Here is a 22,634-nt window from a genome sequence, read left to right on the forward strand (position 1 = left end):
CAGAAGAAATACTTCAGCTGATTGATGAAAGGAGGAAGTACAAACATGTTCCGGCAAAATCAGGAATACAGAAATACAAGTCGCTGAGGAATGAAATAAATAGGAAGTGCAGGGAAGCTAAGACGAAATGGCTGCAGGAAAAATGTGAAGACATCGAAAAAGATATGATTGACGGAAGGACAGACTCAGCATTCAGGAAGTTCAAAACAACCTTTGGTGACATTAAAAGCAACGGTGATAACATTAAGAGTGAAACGGGAATTCCACTGTTAAATGCAGAGGAGAGAGCAGATAGGTGGAAAGAATACATTGAAAGCCTCTATGAGGGTGAAGATTTGTCTGATGTGATAGAAGAAGAAACAGGAGTCGATTTAGAAGAGATAGGGGATCCAGTATTAGAATCGGAATTTAAAAGAGATTTGGAGGACTTACGGTCAAATAAGGCAGAAGGGATAGATAACATTCCATCAGAATTTCTAAAATCATTGGGGGAAGTGGCAACAAAACGACTATTCACGTTGGTGTGTAGAATATGAGTCTGGCGATATACCATCTGACTTTCGGAAAAGCATCATCCACTCAATTCCGAAGACGGCAAGAGCTGACAAGTGCGAGAATTATCGCACAATCAGCTTAACAGCTCATGCACCGAAGCTGCTTACAAGAATAATATACAGAAGAATGGAAAAGAAAATTGAGAATGCGCTAGGTGACGATCAGTTTGGCTCTGGGAAAAGTAAAGGGACGAGAGAGGCAATTCTGACGTTACGGCTAATAATGGAAGCAAGGCTAAAGAAAAATCAAGACACTTTCATAGGATTTGTCGACCTGGAAAAAGCGTTCGACAATATAAAATGGTGCAAGCTGTTCAAGATTCTGAAAAAAGTAGGGGTAAGCTATAGGGAGAGACGGGTCATATACAATATGTACAACAACCAAGAGGGAATAATAAGAGTGGACGATCAAGAACGAAGTGTTCGTATTAAGAAGGGTGTAAGACAAGGCTATAGCCTTTCGCCCCTACTCTTCAATCTGTACATCGACGAAGCAATGATGGAAATAAAAGAAAGGTTCAGGAGTGGAATTAAAATACAAGGTGAAAAGATATCAATGATACGATTCGCTGATGACATTGATATCCTGAGTGAAAGTGAAGAAGAATTAAATGATTTGCTGAACGGAATGAACAGTCTAATGAGTACACAGTATGGTTTGAGAGTAAATGGAGAAAGACGAAAGTAATGAGAAGTAGTAGAAATGAGAACAGTGAGAAACTTAACATCAGGATTGATGGACACGAAGTCAATGAAGTTAACTAATTCTGCTACCTAGGCAGTAAAATACCTAATGACGGTCGGAGCAAGGAGGACATCAAAAGCAGACTCGCTATGGAAAAAGACATTTCTGGCCAAGAGAACTCTTCTAATATCAAATACCGGCCTTAATTTGAGGAAGAAATTTCTGAGGATGTACGTCTGGAGTACAGCATTGTATGGTAGTGAAACATGGATTGTGGGAAAACCGGAACAGAAGAGAATCAAAGCATTTAAGATGTGGTGCTATAGACGAATGTTGAAAATTAGGTGGACTGATAAGGTAAGGAATGAAGAGGTTCTACGCAGAATCGGAGAGGAAAGGAATATGTGGAAAACACTTATGAGGAGAAGGGACAGGATGATAGGTCATCTGCTAAGACATGAGGGAATGACTTCCATGGTACTAGAGGGGGCTGTAGAGGGCAAAAACTGTAGAGAAAGACAGAGATTGGAATACGTCAAGGAAATGATTGAGGACGTAGGTTGCAAGTGGTACTCTGAGATGAAGAGGTTAGCACAGGAAAGGAATTCGTGGCGGGCCGCATCAAACCAGTCAGTAGACTGACGACAAAAAAAAAAAAGACTTTTTATTCAGTGACCAGTTCTATGACTAGACTGGTGGGGTTTCGGTGGGGAGCCTATTATCATTGCTGCAAATTGTTTTACGAAATATTTCTAGGAAACTGATTCGAAGTCGTCAGGGTTGAAACTTGAATTGCTTGTTTGTTATTTGGCCTCCTGGTAATTACTAGTTTGTACAGCTTTTTAGCACAGTTAAATCCATCCGAACATTCATTTCACCATGGAGGTGAAAACGGTCGGTCGCTTAGGAAGTAATGCGGTTGCTCTGCCGTGGATGATGGCAGCATTTGAAGCGTCAGAAGAAACTCCGTATTCGCAAGCTACTTGAGCTCAACAACTTAAGAAAAGCCCCAGATCTACATACAAGTCAGTCTCTTCATAACGCGTGTGAAATTTCAAGTGCTGACAGCACAGGAATGTTGCTCTAAGACCAACGACTGCTCTCGTGAAATTTCTGAAGAGTCGGAACTGAACATTGTTGACAAAATTACAAAGCGTTATGGATTGAGAGGTCGGCAGGCCATCGAAATAGGAATCACGTCCATTTGTAGGTCTTGTCAAATACCTTCTAAGAGTAAAATCGTTACTAACCCTCGAACGCTCGTACATGGGCATAAATACGCTCATGCCACACCCTCCATCTTCATTGCTCACAACCACTAGTTAAGTTACATAATTTAACTCTAATTTCTACATACATTGAAGGAGAAATCGCGGCACAAAAAACTAGTTAATATAGAGTAATGAGATTTCTGGAATACATTTGTGTATGTAACATATTAAGTCATCAACAACGCCAAACTACAGTTAATGAAAGCGCGAGATAAGTCACTGTCATGTGAAATGATGGTACATTAGTAACCGGTGTAACCGCCAGAATGTTGAAAGCATGCATGCAAACTTGCGTGCGTAGTGTTGTACAGGTACCGGATGTCAGTTTGTGTGATAGTTCCATGCCTGTCGCCCTTGGTGGATGAATGCAGGGACGATGAATACTTCTTGTGGACGACGCTGGAGTTATCATCGGATGATGTCTGATAATGTGCTCGACTGTAGAGAGATTTGGTGATCGAGGAGGCCAAGGCAGCATGCCGACACTCTGCTGGCTTACAACAGCAGTTTGTAGGCGTAAGCTGTCCTGTTGGGCCGGCCGGAGTGGCCGAGCGGTTCTAGGCGCTACAGTCTGGAACCGCGCGACCACTACGGTCGCAGGTTCGAATCCTGCCTCGGGCATGGATGTGTGTGATGTCCTTAGGCTAGTTAGGTTTAAGTAGTTCTAAGCTCTAGGGGACTGGTGACCTCAGAAGTGAAGTCCCATAGTGCTCACAGCCATTTTTTTTTGTCCTGTTGGGAAACAACCCCTGGATTGCTGATCATGAATGGCAGCACAACCAGACTGACGTACAAATTTGCTGGCAGGTGAGTGGGATAACCACGAGAGTGCTCCAGCTATCACACGAAATCGCAACGCAGACCGTAACTCCAGGTGTAGGTCCAGTGTGTCAAACACACAGACAGTTTGGTTGTAGGCCCTCAACGTGTCTCCTTCTAACCAATACCCGGCCATCACTGGCACCGAGATAGATCCAGATTTCATCGGAAAACACAGATCTCTACCATGCCCTCCAATGAGCTCTTACTTGGCACCACTGAAGTCGAAAATGGCGGTTGTTTGGGGTCAGTGGAATGCATGCTACAAACCGTCTGGCTTGGAGCTGTCCTTGAAGTAAGCGAATTGTAACAGTTGGTTATTTCGATGTGGTGCTAACTGCTACCCCAAACTGCTGCTGTAGATACAGTATGTTGCGCCAGAGTCACACGGCGAACACGATGATCCTCCCTCTCGGTAGTGCCACGTCAACATCTGGAGCTAAGTCTTCGTGACCACCGCGGTCACCAGTCATGTACAGTGAATACATTGCTGCCAAGTCTTTCTGCAGTATCGCAAAAGAAACATCCATCTTCTCGTAAGCCTATTAGACTACCTCGTTCAAATTTCGTGAGGTGTAGATAGTGGCGTTTTTTTCGCCATAAATGCATTGTTGACTAACACCAACTCACCACGTCCAATCTCAAAGGTAACTAACTCTCATGACATTTACAGCGTATACCTAAGCAAACTTGATTCGCATCCTCGTAGTGGTGCTACTAGCGCCACTCTTATATGACTGGCACGAAATTTGAATAGACACCGTCTCTCAGATATAGAAACATGCCTACCAACTTTCGTTTATGTCGCACAACTCCTTCTTGGTGGTGCTATTTATTTTTCGTCATTTTATTGCACTCTCGATAGATATACATAAATGGACGCCTGCTATCTCATTGAGAAATATGGACGCTTGAAGATTCCTGTAAATTTATAGTTTAGTCACTATAATTATTGTTTTGAGGCTTTTCCTACTTGGTACGGTTCCAAAAAACGTAATCATATAGAAATAATTACCACAGTACGAGAAGCTCTATATCGTTTCGTGATATGATGCACTATTTTACCTGGAATTATCAGAAATATTGTATCAACACTCTGTTCAGTGACAGAAGATCCGCAATAGCGAACTGCGAACTGGTGATGGTTGCCACAAGACTGTCTAGAACTGTGACGTAAACATTGAAGCGTTATCATAGAAACGTAAAAAGAGAATCACGTTATCATAGAAACGTAAAAAGAGAATCACGTTATTTGACTGTTCGGGAAGCCGCAGCTCCAAGCACATCTTCGCTTTTGGAAAGGACCGTTTCATCACGTGTAAGATAATAACAAGATTATCTAATATAATGTAATCAATCTAAGTTACGGTTCATAAACCAAACAACGTTAAACTGTTCCTTCGAAACACTACTCCTACTAAATAATGTTGTGCCGATTAGTTCGTAAAGACTTTTTTACAGGTGAAATTCGTGAATTAGCAGTACGCATATATAATTTTAAAACGATGTGATACAGCTCACGTATTAGTACTCCTCAGAGACTAATAGTTGGTATGTCGTTTGTGTAGCTGTTTGCGTTTAATCACTACAAGTAAATACCCGAGAATCAAACTCAAATGTATAACACACCTTCATATGTCTGATTAGAAACGAATTAATGTGTTGAATATTTGATTTTAGGCATGTAAGTGATAAATTTAGGAAAGGTTTGAAATTGGCGTAAAGTTTGTTGGAAATCTCTACCTGCTCTCACTGGATCAGTAATTCGTGCTCCATTTTAAGCACAAGCTACTTTTTCAAGAATCTCAGCGTTTATGACGTCATACCTCGTAAAATATGAATCGCTCAATGATATAATTTTGCAGATACATCGAGTGGTATAAGTGGACATTGTCTGCAAGATGTGTTGCGAGTAGAATAAGTAACAAATTAAAACGTCATTCCTGACGCTGCAGTTTGGCTGCATCAACAGTGAAAACGTCACAAGTGGCAGACTGTTTCTCTTTTATCATCATGTACAAAGTAGCCACGAAAAGAAATTTAAAATGGTTTGAAATTATGTCTAACGTTTGTCGGAAGTCGCTAAGTACTCTCATTCTCAAAAACTGAATGGTTATAATCTCTGTATTTGGGCGCCTCGAGATGAACACAGAGTTTCTAACTATTAATACGGGTATTAATTTGTTAAATTATCAACCTAAGATTGAATCTCTGATTTAGTAGATTATAAATGAGTTTTAAGTTTATAAATTCAGCCAATGATTACGCAAAATATCGAAAATCACATTTTTGTTGCCCCTGGAAGCCGTTAGATAGGCAATCTCCAACTGATAATTGCTTGCGGGACAGCGGTTTAGTAATTTAGATTAATTCTATGGTCATTGCAATACATTTTGTCATTAAGTATCCGTAAATCTTAAAGGACTAAAAGCACACAGAGGGACATTGTCCCAGTAATTTACTTTTGGAAACAGCTTCCTTTGCTGTGTATGTCAATACCATCGTGGATGTGGTTGTACCATTTGCCTTGTATTCCGTAAGCAATATTCTACTGTTTTGCTGCCATCAGAACTTTTTACCGTTTCGACGAGCGAAAATGCGCCTCGTGTTTCATACATACTACGGGCAGTTTCCTGCTCTACGTTAATGGCACAACGGTTGTAATTATCCCCATTGCCAGAGTCGCGCCCAACGCACACATCTTATAACCTGTCAACTCGTAATAAAAGGCTGTGCCAAACAGCTGCACATGGTTTATTGATTCACTGTTACACGTTTCTGGTGTCGTAAACTGAGCAACGTACACGCTATTTGTGTGTTCGTATAACAGTAAGTCCATTGGAAGAACATCAGGAAAAGATCCAAAGATGAGCATTGCCTGTCGTTACAGTTTCGTTCAATAATAGCGAAATGGTGACGGAGATTCTCAGCCAATAGTGGCAGACGCTGCAACAGAGGCATCTTGCATCACGGTGTGCTTTACGTTTAAAGCTCCGAGAGCGTACGTTGCTAGGTGAGTCAGCCATTATAATACTTCTTCCAAAGAATATCTCGCGAAAAGACCGTGAAGGTAAAATTAGACACATTCGAGTTCTCCCAGGGGATTACCAGCAATCGTTCTAATGGCGAACTATTCGCGACTGGAACAGGAAAATAGTGTTGTGACAGTGGTACATCAAGTGCCCTCCGTCACACACCTTAAGGTGGCTTGCAGAGTATAGATGTGGATGTAGACACTGGACAGATCGTGGTAGTTCTTTATTGGCAAACAAGAGAGATTGTAATTTTGATATGCGTGTGATTAAATAGGTTTCGATCAGCAGAAGAATTGCCGGGTCGATTCTGCATTTGACAGAAGATGTTAAATGTAACAGCATTTGTTATATTTCAAGCCAGGATCTTTATGCTGTCTGGAATCATTTTCTTCTAAAACCTGGGATTCTGTATTGATGGAATCCATCTATTATCGTATTTTCAAACAGACTGGAGAACTTCGGTTTCCAATGATACAACGCACTATAATTTATATGAATTATACGTAGGCTTTCAGATAATTCACCCAGATAGTAGGTCGTGTCACGCCAGAGGTAGTACCACAAACAAAATTGCTTTTGAATCGTTACAGCTAGTGAAAGCATTTTGTAAGACGTGAAAAAATTTTCTTTGGATAGAATTTTAGCGAAACATACATTCATGAGAAATTAATTTATGGACGTCCATCTTATTGTTTGGACGAGGGACTTCAGCTGATGATACATCCGAGAAAATGTACTACCACAGCTGAATCTTGAGATTGTCTTTATTCTATCACACGACTAGTTTCAACGGCACATTACCGCCATCCTCGGGCCCCACACTGCCAAAAGAGTATTTGATTTCCTTGGCGCATTTCCTGTGGGGTCCTTATTACTAACACAGGTGGGCTAGCTTTCATCAGGAGTCTATAATCGACCTCGGGTAGTGTCCAATGCCAATATAAAAAATTAATCAATTTTTGGGCGCAAAATATTTACTATGGAGCAGAGCAATATCGAAATAGACCAAAGAGCTGTCGGAAAATATGCCAAAGAACACGTACGTAAACGATATGCAAAAATTCTTAATGGGAAAGAAGGTTGGCTGAATCAACAGACACCTTTCAGAGTATGCGTAAAGAGTTATTTAAAGCGGAACGAGCACATAAAACAAATCACAAGAAACGCGGATACCAGATTGAGATTCGTTGGAAGAATTCTCAGGAAACGTAGTCCATCACCACAGGTAGTAGATTACAAAACATTCGTTCCACCAAAAACTTGATATTGCTCATCCATATAGGATCCGTTCCAGATACGATTAATAGAGGAACTAGAAAAGATACATGGAAAAGAAGCGAGTTTCGATACATGTGCATTTAGTAAGCACGAAAGCGTCATACAGATTAAAAACCAACTCCAGTGGCAGGCACTGCAATCTAGGCATTCCGTAATACGGTGTGGTGTAGTGTTGGAGCTCTGATACGCAAACCTCCAGATTTCAGATACTTAGATGGTGGGTACCAAACGTTGTGTGTCGACAGACTATAAAAAGAAAAAAAAAAGATGTAGTTCATACTGTGTCTTTCGTCCAGTATAACATGCGTAAACGGTAATTAAAAGTAACACCAGAATAGGAGAAGCATATCTGTGAGCTATTAATATAAAGGTCTCTGGTAGGTTAGTTGGTAGAGCGTCAGATCATAGCCCTAAAGGTCCCTTGTTCGAAACCCAGTGATAGCAACTTTTTTTAAATTTTTTTTAACGGTTTACACGTGTAGTTGTTATACGAGAGAACATTTTTCTGACATGTAAAAGGACGTTTTCGAGTTTGTAGCAATGTTCAATGTTCTTTTGGCAGTCTGCTTTCGCTCCGTTAGTTGCAAATAGCAAGCCTATAGCGTACATTTGTACAGATGACACCACACCGATCTATACAGATGTACTCTACAGGTTAGCTAAATTCAGCTACCAACGCGAAAGCAGACCGCCAAAAGAACATTGCTGCAAACTCCGAAACGTCCTTTTACGTGTTAGAAAAATGTTCTCCCATATCACAACTAAACACGTAAACTGTTTAAAAAAAGTAGCTGTGACTGGGTTTCGAACTTTTCTTTTGTAACCAAAATATTTATTTGAATAAATAACAAGAAACAAAAAACCTCTCCATTGTTGTTAGTTACGTATTATTATTGTTATTGTTATTATGGTATTTGTTTTCTTTTCTGAGTTTTTAAGTAGGCAGTGCACACTGCCCATTTGCTAATTTTCCATTCAGTCTTTTCATTTTTTGCATATCTATATGTTTTTCTTACATTCGTTAATTAGCTTAATCCTTCAGATCCATTTTCATTGTTTAGTTTTCTCCAAGCTTTTTCGTGGCAATCATGACACGACTGGCATTTTCTCAGATATTTTAGTTTTAGTTTCACTTGCAATGTTACATACTAAAATGAGCCTAGGTTAGTTATATGTTTATCGCACAGGTGGTGTTTATAGCTATTTGGATTACGAACTCGGGACCTGAAGCACTGCGATCTGTCGCTCTAGCAACGCACCTACCGCAGATCTTCTGATTAACAGTTCAAAGACCGGCATTTCCTATATTATGTAGTTTTGCCGTTAGTTTTAATTAACGTTTATGCATGTTCTACTGGACAACAGCATAGAGCACGAACTAAATCGGTGTTTTGGTTGATACTCTATCGACATCCATGTTTAGTGCCGATCTGAGTGGCTGACATGTGGAGGTTTGGGTTTGAGAGCGTACAGTCCTAGAAGAGTTAACAAATATATATATATATATATATATATATATATATATATATATATATATATATATATATATATATATAGCTTTCGCCTACGTATATTTCACGTAAAGACAATGAAAATAAAATTAGAGAGATTAGAGACCACACAGAGGTAATCGTTCTGTCCACGAACTATTCGTGACCGTAGTACACTGTGAATTGCAGAATACAGATGCAGATTAAAATGAACATAAACTTACACAACACATATAGCAGTTCGCAATTAAGTATCTGTCATTGGAGTGAAAAGAAATGTAAGCCTGGTTCAATGTAAGCCAAGTAAAACTAAACCTGATTTTCTAGAGCCAATACATTGGTTGACAAGGAACGGAATATCTAGATGCACAAAAGTACCTAGGCCAGGAGATCCACGCCGTAGGGTTCAGGCTTTGAATTGGACGACAGGTACCAGGAAGACTCCAGGAGTGCTTCTGCTTGACCTGAAGCAGCGCCGGCGCAGTTGCCTGGAGACCTGGCTTGCCGTAGCCGTGCACCGGCCTAAAAACTGTTGAGACCTATTTTCGAGCACGTGACCCTGCGGAAGCGGTAGGTCCGCTAGGTCCGAATTGATTGCCCCGTCATGTACCTCTACCACTGCTGACGGTAGACGAGGCCTGCGCTGCAGTGGTGCGGTTCCACTTTGTAGCCCCTATGACTCATGACATAGGCCACACGCGATGCAGTTACGCTGGAGGTCCGACATAGCAGAAGTCCGATCGAAAAAAGTTTGTTGAGAAATTAACTTTCATTCAAGTATGCTGCTAATTTAATTAAGAATAATAAGTTCTAATGTCTTGAGTCAGTGGCACATCAACAATATTGGACGAAAACGTTTAAAGTCAATTCGATCCTTACCAGCCTTAAGAGGAGGATCTGGTCGAGAGCCACGAAAAATGGATGAAATTCAGAACTTTAGTTTGATAGGAGAAATGTTTTTACTAAAATAGGGTTTAACCACTTTATTCCACGTACATTCGTGTATGAAAAGCAAATGCTTTTATTGCATAAAACATTAAAAATAACGGCAGCTACCCTTGTCGAAATATACTCCTCGTGGGGCGTCCCGGTTTTCGCGAAGCCTTGTGCAGACTCTTAGTTATTTCTGAAACAACTAAAAATAGAAAATTCTTAAATTAGGATGAGTCTGGAGAGGCCATCACAATGAGGGTTTAAAAAAAACCTCAAACAACAACTTCTTGGCATGTTTTCCTAAGTCAAAATGTTTAAAACAATATTTAAAATTCGGAGAAAATAAAGTCCTCGTTAAGGCTCACTAATCTTATTACCTTTCATAAAACAGAAATTAAATGATTCGATTTATCCAGTTTCAAAGTGGCACTGGCTAAATGGTTCAAATGGCTCTGAGCACTAGAACTACTTAAACCTAACTAATCTGCCGTCCGCAGTGGCCGTGCGGTTCTAGGCGCTACAGTCTGGAACCGAGCGACCGCTACGGTCGCAGGTTCGAATCCTGCCCAGGGCATGGATGTGTGTAACGTCCTTAGCTTATTTAGGTTTAAGTATTTCTACGTCTAAGTGACTGATGATCTCAGATGTTAAGTCCCATAGTGCTCAGAGCCATTTGAACCATTTAAGTTGCTGGAAATCCAATATTTCAGCGACTACGCTGTTACGTAAAAGCAACCGCTGTCTCGCCTTTTTTAGACGTCAGTATGGCCCCAGACACGGCCACGCCTTCTCGCAGTCACAAAAAACTATCGCGCCACCCACTCTCTTCCTAGAAAACTGATGCCTTTTTTCTCTAAGCTTATCACTGACATTTAATCTGCGCTTAATAACTGTTACTATACTGGTGAGTCTAAAGATGTGTAACCTAACGGAATACATTATTAATCTTTAGGCAACTGATTTTTCCTTGGACATTTCTCCAGAGCATGATATGTATACGAGGGCTCAATTTGCAATAATTTCAGCACTCAACAAAGAACATATCAGTCCATAATCAGTTCACGGCTTATCTTATAGTTTTATCCACAGCACAATATCGATCGGATTATAGATTGGAATAATCTTACCATACGACGTTCTATCTGTAAACTATCTGTAAAAGCTGTTTATTCTACGAAGACTTCTGGTCACCAGCCGTGAAGGGGCATTTTAACTTTATTCTTTCAAAGTTTTTTTTAAATGTTACTGAAAAAAATTTACTTTGGTACAGTTCATTTTTGTGTTGTACTTGGAATCAAGACGGATGCTATTATGATGTAGCTCAATGGCTACCGTCCTTAAATTTTGTATTTACGGACTAATAAAACTTAACTAATTGGGAAATAATTGAAATTAATCTCAGTGTCTAAACCAACAAGTAAGTAAGTTATGCAAGAAGTAAGCCTGAGATAAGCATAGGCAGATTTGAATCTGTCTTTTCTAGCAGAATTAATTATAGTAGCACGTCTGAAAATTTTCCGTTGTCGTGATTCTCGAAATTTTGTGCTGTCTTTTGACCGTTCTATATGTAGGATGATTCAATAATGACGTACGAAGTTTGGACTGTAATATTCAGTACAATTCCACACACCAAGATATGAGACAAGTTTCTGCTTCGTTTATCGCAGCTGTTGTGGTAATGTGATTGAAGATTGGAGCATGATAATTGGCTAGGCTCTTCTTGTCTTCTTTGAGACGGAACTGATTCATTGATGTATATGTGTAGACTGAAATAACGAACGAAAATTTTGTGCCCAGACTGGAATTCGAATCCCGGCCTCCTGCTCGCTAGCCAGATGCGCTAACCACTACACCACCCCGGCACAGTGTCTTTGCACAACTGAAAGGGTTGTTCTAATACGCCTCCCTCCTCAATCGAAACTCCCATCCATGCATTTGATCAAAGAACCTAGACATTGTTTTCAGGCAGGAGAACCCCCTGTCCAGTTTCGTTCGATGCTGAGGTGCGATTACAGTACAGCTAGACAGCTTCAGCAATTCTGTTCGAGTTTAAGGTGAATACCAAGTGGGATGAGGTGCGAATGAGAGTTTCGAATGGAGAGGGAGGCGTAGTAGGACATTCCGTGCAGCTGTGCGAAGCCACTGTGCCAGGGTGGCGTATTGGTTAGCGCATCTGCCTACTGAGCAGGAGACCGAGGTTTGAATCCTAACCTTCGTACAAATTAAATTCGTCAAATTAAATTGTCTGAGAACCATACAGTTTCATTTAACTAATTTGTTGTTACCACTCTGCTTGCAATAGTCATTTTTGTTTATGTAGCGTCGGCTCCAGATTCCGTCACAGATTATTGCTGGATAATCTTGCTTTCCTGGAGACGAATACGAAAGGAATTCTGGTGCCCCAACAACTTTAAGATGCACGGTTTTAGCAATCAAACAATATTAATATCGCCAGAGATGATACAGCTATGCATGCTCACCAGTCCACTCTGCCTGCGACTGAGACTTTTTCGGTTCGGTCCGTCCTTTCAGTGCCATTCAGAGACAATATTGTCCACACAGTGTGTTTTGAAAACTCAAATTGGATTCCAGACTTTATTACTAGGTTTGTCAAAGGTATTATACATTTTCAAATAATCTCTGAATCTTTGAATCTTACTGTTGTTGTAACTACACTCATGCTCATAAATTAAGGATAATGCTGATACATGGTGAAACAACGCTCTGGTGGGCGGTTTGAGGGTTTAAATCAGCTCGGGGTATGACTATGCGGTGCGTTTGACCTGCGGTCGTCGCACAGTGGCGCTGGCAGCAGTCCACATACTCAGAGGTGTGTTGGTGCATGTCAGAGTACGGTGCAGCGAGTAAGTGTGCAGATGTTTTCAGACTTGCTTATGGTGACTGTGTTGAAAATAGCTCAAAGAACACATTGATGACGTTATGAGGGGTAGAATAGTAGGGCGACTGGAGGCTCGTCAAACACAGCAGATCGTAAGCAGGTCGTAGCACGGGCCCTCCGTGTGCCACAAAGTGTGATCTCAATATTATGGCAACGATTCCAGCAGACAGGAAACGTGTCCAGGCGCTACAGTACGGAACGTCCACAGTGTAAAACACCACAAGAAGACCGCCATCTCACCATCAGTGCCCGCAGACAGCTACGGAGTACTGCAAGCAGCCTTGCTCGAGGCCTTACCGCAGCCACTGGAACAGTTGTCTCCAGACACACAGTCGACAGACGACTGAACAGACATGGGTTATTCGCCCGTAGACCTGCAAGGTGCATTCCACTGACCCCGGGTCATAGGAGAGCCCATAAAGGCCGGTGTCAAGAACACAGTACATTGTCACTGGAACAGTGGTCCCAGGTTATGTTCACAGACGAGTGATTCTCGGCGGGTTTTCATCTGGCATGAACCAGGAACCAGATACCAACCCCTTAATGTCCTTGAAGGGGCCCTGTATGGAGGTCGTGGTTTGATGGTGTGATGATTGGTGCACGTATACACCTGCATGTCTTTGACAGAGGAACTGTAACAGGTCAGGTGTATCGGGACGTCATTTTGCACCAGTATGTCCGCCTTTTCAGGGGTGCAGTAGGTCCCACCTTCCTCCTGATGGATGATAACGCACGGCCCCACCGAGCTGCAGGAGGAGTACATTGAAACAGAAGATATCTGGCGAATGGAGTGCTCTGCCTGTTCTCCAGACTTAAACCCCATCGAGCACGTCTGGGATGCTCTCGGTCGACGTATCGCTACACGTCTTCAAAGCCTTACGACACTTCAGGAGCTCTGGCAGGCACTGGTGCAAGAATGGGAGTCTATACTCCAGCAGCTGCTAGACCATCTGATCCAGCGTATACCAACCCGTTGTGCGGGCTGTGTACGTGTGCGGTGATCATATCCCGTAATGATGTCGGGGTGCATGCGCAGCAAACAGTGGCGTTTTGTAGCACATGTGTTTCGGGACAGTTTTCTGAATTTCTCACCAATACCGTGGAGGTACAGATCTGTGTCGTGTGTGTTCTCTATGTGACTATGCTATTAGCGCCAGTTTTGTGTAGTGCCACGTTGTGTGGCACCACATTCTGCAATTATACTTAATTTATAAGCATGAGTGTACAATAAAAATTCATTTCTATAATCTTAGTTTCTTTAATTAATACTTATTACTTCATTTTCTTTTAAACACCTCGTCAAGGACATATAACATAATTTGAAAACATTGACAGCTCAAGTATCGATTTCTACCGTTACAATTAAATGGAAAAAATTTAATAAATTTTTAGTCAAATTTAATTTGTTACATTATAAGCTTGTTGAAAAATTACTCTGCATCCTTAGTGCGTGCTGCTGTTAGTACAATGTTGTGTTCATGTTCTTTATCGATGCTTTATGTAGAAGAATATTCCAGCCTATCACTCTACAAACTCTTTCTTGCCATTTTCGAAATATATTTACTCTGCGCATGAAACATCTCTCAAGAAGTGCTTGCTACTTTGGATTTTGTAGCATTAGTAAGAGGTTAATTTTAAAGTCTCATCGACAACTAGATTATTACAAAGGGAGAATAGGTTCGGTTTCGAGAAAAATAATGCAGCAAAATGACATTAACTCTAGTGAAGGAATCATCACGACTTCTGTCTTAATTAAGGAAATAGTAAAAAACCTAAATTCTAACATTGGGACAGTGATTTGAATCCGTGTCTCACCACTGCTTTAATCAGTGCACCAACTCGTCGCATTGTGGCATTACAATGCTGTCTTCTGTGAAGCAAATGCGTGTTTCACCAGTCACATTCTCTTCCTTCGTATAAACTCGAAATCTACATTTTGTATACATCTTCCTCACAGATACTTCCGCTACTAAAGAAAATATTGTACTGAATATAACACTGTCTCGTACACACAGCTTTTCAGTAACGTTTCTGTCGCATGTCCCTGGTCACGTCCTGATTATCTGAAAATTATAAAATGACGATCAGTCCACAACAACGTGTTCTTATTTGGTCCCAAAGGCATTCAAAATCCAGTTGATATCTGATTTACGTATCACATACGAATCTATTTCGGACAGCAAATATTCGGTGCTGAATCAAAGTACACTATTTTTCTGTGTTTATAAACCAGGAATACGCGACTTTCTTTCATTTTTACGTCACAGTCTGCAAACATACGTAACCGGATAGTACAGATAATACAGATAGATTGAGATCATTTTTTGTGGCCCCTCTATGACGTCCAGCTGTAGAATGTAGCAGCTACCTTTGAAGTAGATGTAGTAGTTTTCCATCTCTTCCACCATGGTACAAACATCTGATCATACGCTGTTTTATGCTACTCGTACTATATTTACGATTGCAGAAAATCTCTCTGCTATGGAAAATGAATAGGGCAGTACAGTTTGTATGCACGAGCGAGCTGGATCACACTGTTTTCTCTCGTGTTCGTTTAATGTCGGAATTTTCGCGGTTTCCGAAATACAACCACGGCTGTCAGTTGCAAGAGCGGTGCGCCAGCAATATTCGTTTGTGGACAATGGCCGTGTTTCTATTGGAACATACGCTGTAGCTGAAACACAATTTTCTCCAGGCGGAAGGCTCCCATTCTGCTAGGGGAAACGGCGTAGTCGTCTGAAACGAAACTGTTCTGTTTTCTTCTTTGTTCGCGTTTCTCTTTGTACCATTGATGTATTCAGAGGACAGTTTGAACAAATTTACCAAGGTACGATTCTATATGGCCATAGCAATAATTTTAACAATAAAAGCATCGATATTTTCCGGACCTACTTGAATTTTATGTTTTTTATCGACGAAGTTGTCCATTTTGAGGGGCTCATCACATTATTTACCACTACTTTCGTTGTTTACTCTCACAGAATAGTCTATAAAACCACTTTCATTACCTTCACGTATGTAAAAATTCTCTACTCATTTTCTTCCAGTAGAAATAAGAAATTAAGATGATTTCTCCGTTCAAAAAAACCACCAAACATGAACAAATGTGTCATTCCTGAACAAAGCACGAATAAACACGCCTTGTCCAAATGGAGAAATAAAATAGTGTTTTCTTTTCTCTTTTGTTTAATATTTGTATCCAAACAATAATACGAGCTCTTAGCAGTCATACAACGACCAATTTCGACTGAAAGCTACATAGTAATCCTCAAATCAAAAGTTACGGCTATCTTACGAACTCTTTCACGACTGAGCCTTGGATAAAATGATTTAAGTTAATTTGCAGCGTCAAATTCGCATAAAACCCCATGCTTTCGATGATTGCCTCCGTCACCGTTGTCAGGGACTCATGAAACTGATGATGTGCCCCACTCTCATACACGGAGGACGGCATCTTATTGTCTAGATTTCTTCACAATACTGAGAGTTGTGAAATAACGTAAATCACTTAATAAAAGCAATTCCTCTAGTCGAGACTGTATACCGATTACGTTCCTTTCAGAGTATGCAAATGTAATAGCTCTATATCTAACAATCATATGTAACCGCTCGCTCGACGAAAGATCCATACCCAAAGACTGGAAAGTTGCACAGGTCACACCAATGTTCACGAAAGACAACACGAATAATCCACAAAATAAAAGGCTCATATCATTACCGTCGATGTGTATCAGCGAACGTTATAAATTACCTCGAAAAGATCGGCCTATTGACACAAAGTCAAACATCGCTCTTGTGAAGCACACTTAGCTCTTTACTGACATGAAGTGTTGAGTGCTATTGACAAGGGATTTCAAATTGATTCCGTATTTCTAGATTTTCAGAAAGCTTATGACGCTATACCTTACAAGCGGCTTGTAATCGCATCGCTTGTTTTTGGAATGTTGCCTGTTATGAGTCTGGATTCTTGATTTTCTGTGGTAGAGGTCACAGTTCTTAGTAACTGATGGAAAGTCATGGAGTAAAACAGAAGTGACTTCTGACGTTCCACAAGATAGTGTTATAGGCCCTCCGCAGTTTCTTATCCATGTAAACAATTTAGGAGGCAATTTGAGCAGCCGTCTTAGGCTGTTTGCAGACGATGCTATCCTTTATCGCCTGATTAAGCCATCAGAAGGTCAAAACAAATTGCAAAAGTTATCCGTCTGGTGCGAAAATTGGCAGTTGAACCTAAATAATGAAAAGCGTGAGGTCATTCACATCGTAATTTCAACTAAACACCTAGGCATTACAATTACAAACAACTTAAATTGAAAAAAAAAAACACACATTCAAAATGTTGTGAGGAAGGCCAACAAAAGACTGTGTCTTATCGGCAGAAGATGCAACAGATCTATTAAAGAGATTGCCTGTGCTAGCTTGTCCGTCCTCTCTTGGAGTAGTTTACTGCTGCGCGGTGTGGGATCCTTACCACACAGGATTAACGGAGTACATAGAGAACGTTCAAAAAAGAGTAGCATTTTTTGTATTATGGAGGAATAGGGGAGAGAGTGTCACGAATATAATATAAGATTTGGGGTCAACATGATTAAAACAAAGGTGTTTCTTCTTGTGGCGAGATATTCTCACCAACTTTCTCCTCTGAATGTGAAAATACTTTGTTCACGTCGACCTGCATAGGCAGAAAAGATCATCATAACAAAATAATGGAAATCTAAGCTCGCACGGAATAACATAGTGATCGTTTTTCCGCACGCTGTTTGAGAGTGGAATAATAGAGAATTATTGTGAAGATGGTTCGATGAACCCTCAGCCAGACACTTACGTGTGATTTGCTGAGTGTGCATGTAAATGTAGATGAGTTACTTCGCGGAGATGGCGCATGCGTACGTGCCGTCCTGTGCGTCTATAGATGGTATTCATACTCGATGTCTAGCGTCGATCTACAGCGTCACCACTGGTGAACTACGTGAAGTCTTCCGCTGTATTCTTTGTTTGTCAAGCACACGCTTACGAGCTTTACTAAGGGCCTAGAAGGGGCAGGAAAGTAGGCTATGTAATGACAACATCAACTGAGACATCAATTGATGGTGTCATTACATAGCCTACTTTCCTTTGCATCTTTATTCAGTCCCAATACTTAGAAACATGAACAGTTCAAATATAATCTTGCACTTATTCAATAGACTGCACTCGCCCATCGCTGATCTGTCAGAATTTCTGTGCTTCTAACTCTTGACAGTTTGGCTGTAGAAGTCTGTATTGTGGGTATTCATGAAACGGCGCACCCCGAAATTCCCTTTTTAGTCGCACTAGAGATGTCTGCCACGCAATTTTTTTTTTTTTCGTACGAGGAAACAAAATGTTTTTCAAAGAACAATGCCTCTATGCTGTCATTTGAGGAGAATGTGGGATGGTGACGAATGTTCTGATACCCCAAAGGAGGACCGCGTCTGAATGTTGCATGCGGAATGAGAGAGCAGCATTGTTGTGGAGCAAAAAACAATCACCAGCTCCATGATTAAAGTGTGGTTTTTTTTTTCGAGGTCATAATTAAAACTACCCCTCGTACATATTTACTTTAGACTTACACTGAGGCGACAAGCGTCGTGGATACCTCCTGATATCGTGTCGGACGTTCTCTTACCCGGCGTAGTGCAGCAACTCGACGTCGCACTGACTCAGCAAGTCGTTGGAAGTCCCCTGCAGAAATACTGAGCCGTGCTGCCCCTGTAATCGACTCATAATCACGAAAGTGTTGCCGGTGCAGGATTTTGTGTACGATCTGACCTCTCGATTACGTCCCATAAATGTTCGACGACATTCATGTCGCGCGACCCGGGTAGCCAAGTCTTTTGTTCGAACTTTTCTCAGTTTTCTTCAAACCAGTTGCGATGGATTGTGGCCCCCTGACAATGCTCACTGTCATCCATAAAAATTCCGTCCATGAATCGCTTCAAATGGTCTTCAAGTAGCCGACCATAAACATTTCCATTCAATGACCGTTCAGTTGGACCAGAGGACTCCTCAGTCCATTGTATGTAAACACAGCCCTCACCATTACGGAGCCACCACGAGGTTGCACGGTGTTTTGTTGACAACTAGGCCATGGCTTCATCGGGTCTGCGCCGCACTCGAACCCTACCATCAGCTCTTACTAAATTCGTGACTCATATGACCAGGACGAGGTTTTCCTGTCGTCTAGGGTCCAAGATATACGACCACGAGCCCAGCAGATGCGCTGCAAGCGTTGTCGTGCTGTTAGCAAAACCAGTCTCGTCAGTCGTCTGCTTCCATGGCTCACTAACGCCAAATTTCGTCGCACTGTCCCAACGGCTACGATCGTACTACATACGTACGTACGTACGTACGTACGTACGTGCATACGTACGCAGATTTTCTTGTCTGTAAGCACTGACAACTCTACGCAAACGCTGCTGCTCTCGGTCGTTAAGTGGAGGCCGTTGGCCAGTGAGCTGTGTCCGAGGTGAGAGGTAATGGCTGAAATTTGGTATTCTCGGCATACTCTTGACGCTATCGATCTCGGAATACTGAATGCCCTAACGATTTCCGAAACAGAATGTCCCATAGGTCCAGCTCCAACTACCATTCCGCGTTCAATGTCTGCTATTTCCCATTGTGTGGCCGTTATCACATCGGATAACTTTTCACATGTGTCATCTGAGTACATATGACTGCTGCGCCAATGCATTACCTTTTCATATCTTGTGTATGCGATACTACTGCCTCTTGCATATGTGCGTATCGTTACTCCATGACTTTGGTCACCTCAGTGTATGAGATTTGCAGTATTACAATTTTAAGCCACAAAATTGAACGAAGAAGTACGAATTATGTTGTAAAGATAACACAGGCTGCTTTGATGAACGTCCTTTATTACAAGACTGCGCATGAATTGGTTGTAGTTGGAAACGGCGGTCGTAATTTATGAGCAAATAATTTCACAGGCTTTTCGCTAGACTGACTTTTCTCATCAGTGCTCTTCTCCAGGTCCGCGTGTATGAGACATGCAGTGGGAGGAATAGCAATTTCAGCTCAGTCTGCGGAGATGAAATCCCACGAAAAGAAATTCTGCCTGCCGCGATGTATGTGTGTGTATATCTGTGCTGCGAGCTGAAAGGAACACTCTGAGTTATCTACTGCGACCACGCAAGCAGCTCCATCCCACCTACACGTGCCGGGAGGAGCAGCGAGTGAAGGGGTTTGCGGTCTTCCAGTGCACCGGAACGCAATATACCTGTCCCGCAGCACCATATAAATCAGATTTCTCGTGTTTGTTTGCGAGCGAGTTCCGCCCGATTGGTTCTGGAATGCAGCTCAGGGAAATCAGACAGCTCTCTACGCCTTACTTCTCTCTGGCCCGCATTCCTCTCATTCTGCATACGTGAGGCTTCCAGATGCGAGACATCATTTCGAAACAAAAAGTGAACTAGTACAAATAAGTAGGATTTCATCATCTGTGTCAGTTTGAATAAAATCGTTAGGGAAAACTGAAGACAACAACGGACACGCATTTTGACGGTTTTTGCAGCGGCCGTCTTTGGGGCGACTCATCTCACGACGTAATACCTAGAGAATTTTACTTATAGAATACACTTATAGAATACAATACCCTATTTAATATCTATCGGTTTACAAAACTGTGGATTGAAACATGGTTAGAGTACAGGCGAGAAACCTGCTCCAAGACATTTCACATCTAACGAAAGAAAAATCGTTTCCAAGTTCTAATACAGGGAGTGTAGAAACACAAAATGGTCTCGGAATTTCATAACATGGAGGATAATCTACATCTGCATCAATGTGCATACTCCTCAAGCCACCGTATGGTGCATGGCGGACAGCACCTTATGTCACTATTAGTAATTTCCTTCTTTGTGCCACTCGCAAACAGAACGAGGGAAAACTGACTATCTATATGCCTTTGTGCGATTCTTTCCTAGTTCTTATACGAAATGGACGTTGGAAGGTTTAAATGCCTGATCTGTAAATTTTCTCAATACTGTTTCGCGAAGAAAACGTCGTCTTCCCTCCAAGGATTCCCAAAAGAGTTGACGAAGTATCTCCGTAATACTCGCGTGCAAATCTAACCGACCAGTAACGGCTTCGATGCCGTACTTTAATCTGATCTGGTATGGATCCCACACACTCAAACGGCACTCAAGAACTGGTCGTACTAGTGTTCTATGCGCCGTCCTCTGTATAGACGGTTTACTCTTTCCTAAAATTCTCCGAATAAACCGAAGTCCAGCATTCGTGATCTGTACTATCGTCCTTAATCTGCTCGTTCCATTTCATACCGCTTTGAAACGTTACGCCTAGATATTTAGTCGAAGTGACAGTGTCACGCGGCACACTACTTATGCTTTATTCGAATTTGCGAGATTATTTTTTACTCATCTGGACTAACTTACAATTTTCTGTATTTCGAGAAAGTTGCCATTCATCACACCAACTAGAAATTTTGTCTAAGTGATCTTGTATACGCCTACAGTCACTCAACAATGACACCGTCCCGTAAAACACAGTGTCATTAGCAAACAGCCGCAGGTGTCTACTCATCCTATCCGTGAGGTCATTTATGTATGTAGAGGTTGAGTGTTCCTATCACACTTCCTTGGGACACTACTGATGATACCTCTCGTTTCTGATAAACATTCGCCGTCGACAACAACATACTGCTGTCTGTTACTTAAAAAACATCCGAGCTACTCATATATCAGCAAAACTAAGCCATACGCTCCTATTTTCGTTGACCAGTAAACAAAAGCCCTGCATAGAATCTGGTTCAAATGGCTCTGAGCACTATGGGACTTAACTTCAGAGGTCATCAGTCCCCTAGAACTTAGAACTACTTAAATCTAACTAACGTAAGGACATCACTCACATCCATGCCCGGGGCAGGATTCGAACCTGCGACCGTAGCGGTCGCGCGGTTCCAGACTGTAGTGCCTAGAACCTCCCGACCACTCCGGCCGGCGCATAGAATCTGTACTGCAGATATTTCAACTTCTACTGATTGGGACACACTAGCACGCGACTGGAATATGCCGTGGTCGTCTGGGGTAATGCGACTGACATCCACATCCAATGCCTATAGAAGGGAAGTAACTAGACGCTAAGCCGGTCTGAGTGGCCGAGCGGTTCTAGGCGCTACAGTCTGGAACCACGTGACCGCTACGGTCGCAGGCTCGAATCCTGCCTCGGGAATGGCTGTGTGTAATGTTCTTAGATTAGTTAAGTTTAAGTAGTTCTAAGTCATGACCTCAGCAGTTGAGTCCCACAGTGCTCAGAGCCATTTTTGAACTAGACCCTAAGATTATCCTTGCACCTCCCACTGGATTTTTTCGCCTCTGAACTAAGTCTCCCGGCTGAAGTACCTCACTTGAATCAAAGATAATTCGAATTAGCGGTAGTATTTTATATACGAGCCACTCTATACGCAAATATAGACGTATGGAACCGGGAAAAGGAAGATTATCTCGTCATATCGAGCGAGAAGGAGAAGTGGTAAGCACAATGGGGTCGCATTCGAGAGGACGATGATTCAAATCCACCTCAGATAACCAGTGTTTTCCCTAAAATGGTCCAGGCAAATGGAGGGCTAATTCCTTTCAAATTACTCCGCCGATTTCTTTCCCCATTCTTG

The sequence above is a fragment of the Schistocerca piceifrons genome, chromosome 3 (genome assembly GCF_021461385.2).
Source record: "Schistocerca piceifrons isolate TAMUIC-IGC-003096 chromosome 3, iqSchPice1.1, whole genome shotgun sequence".
Classification (NCBI taxonomy): domain Eukaryota; kingdom Metazoa; phylum Arthropoda; class Insecta; order Orthoptera; family Acrididae; genus Schistocerca; species Schistocerca piceifrons.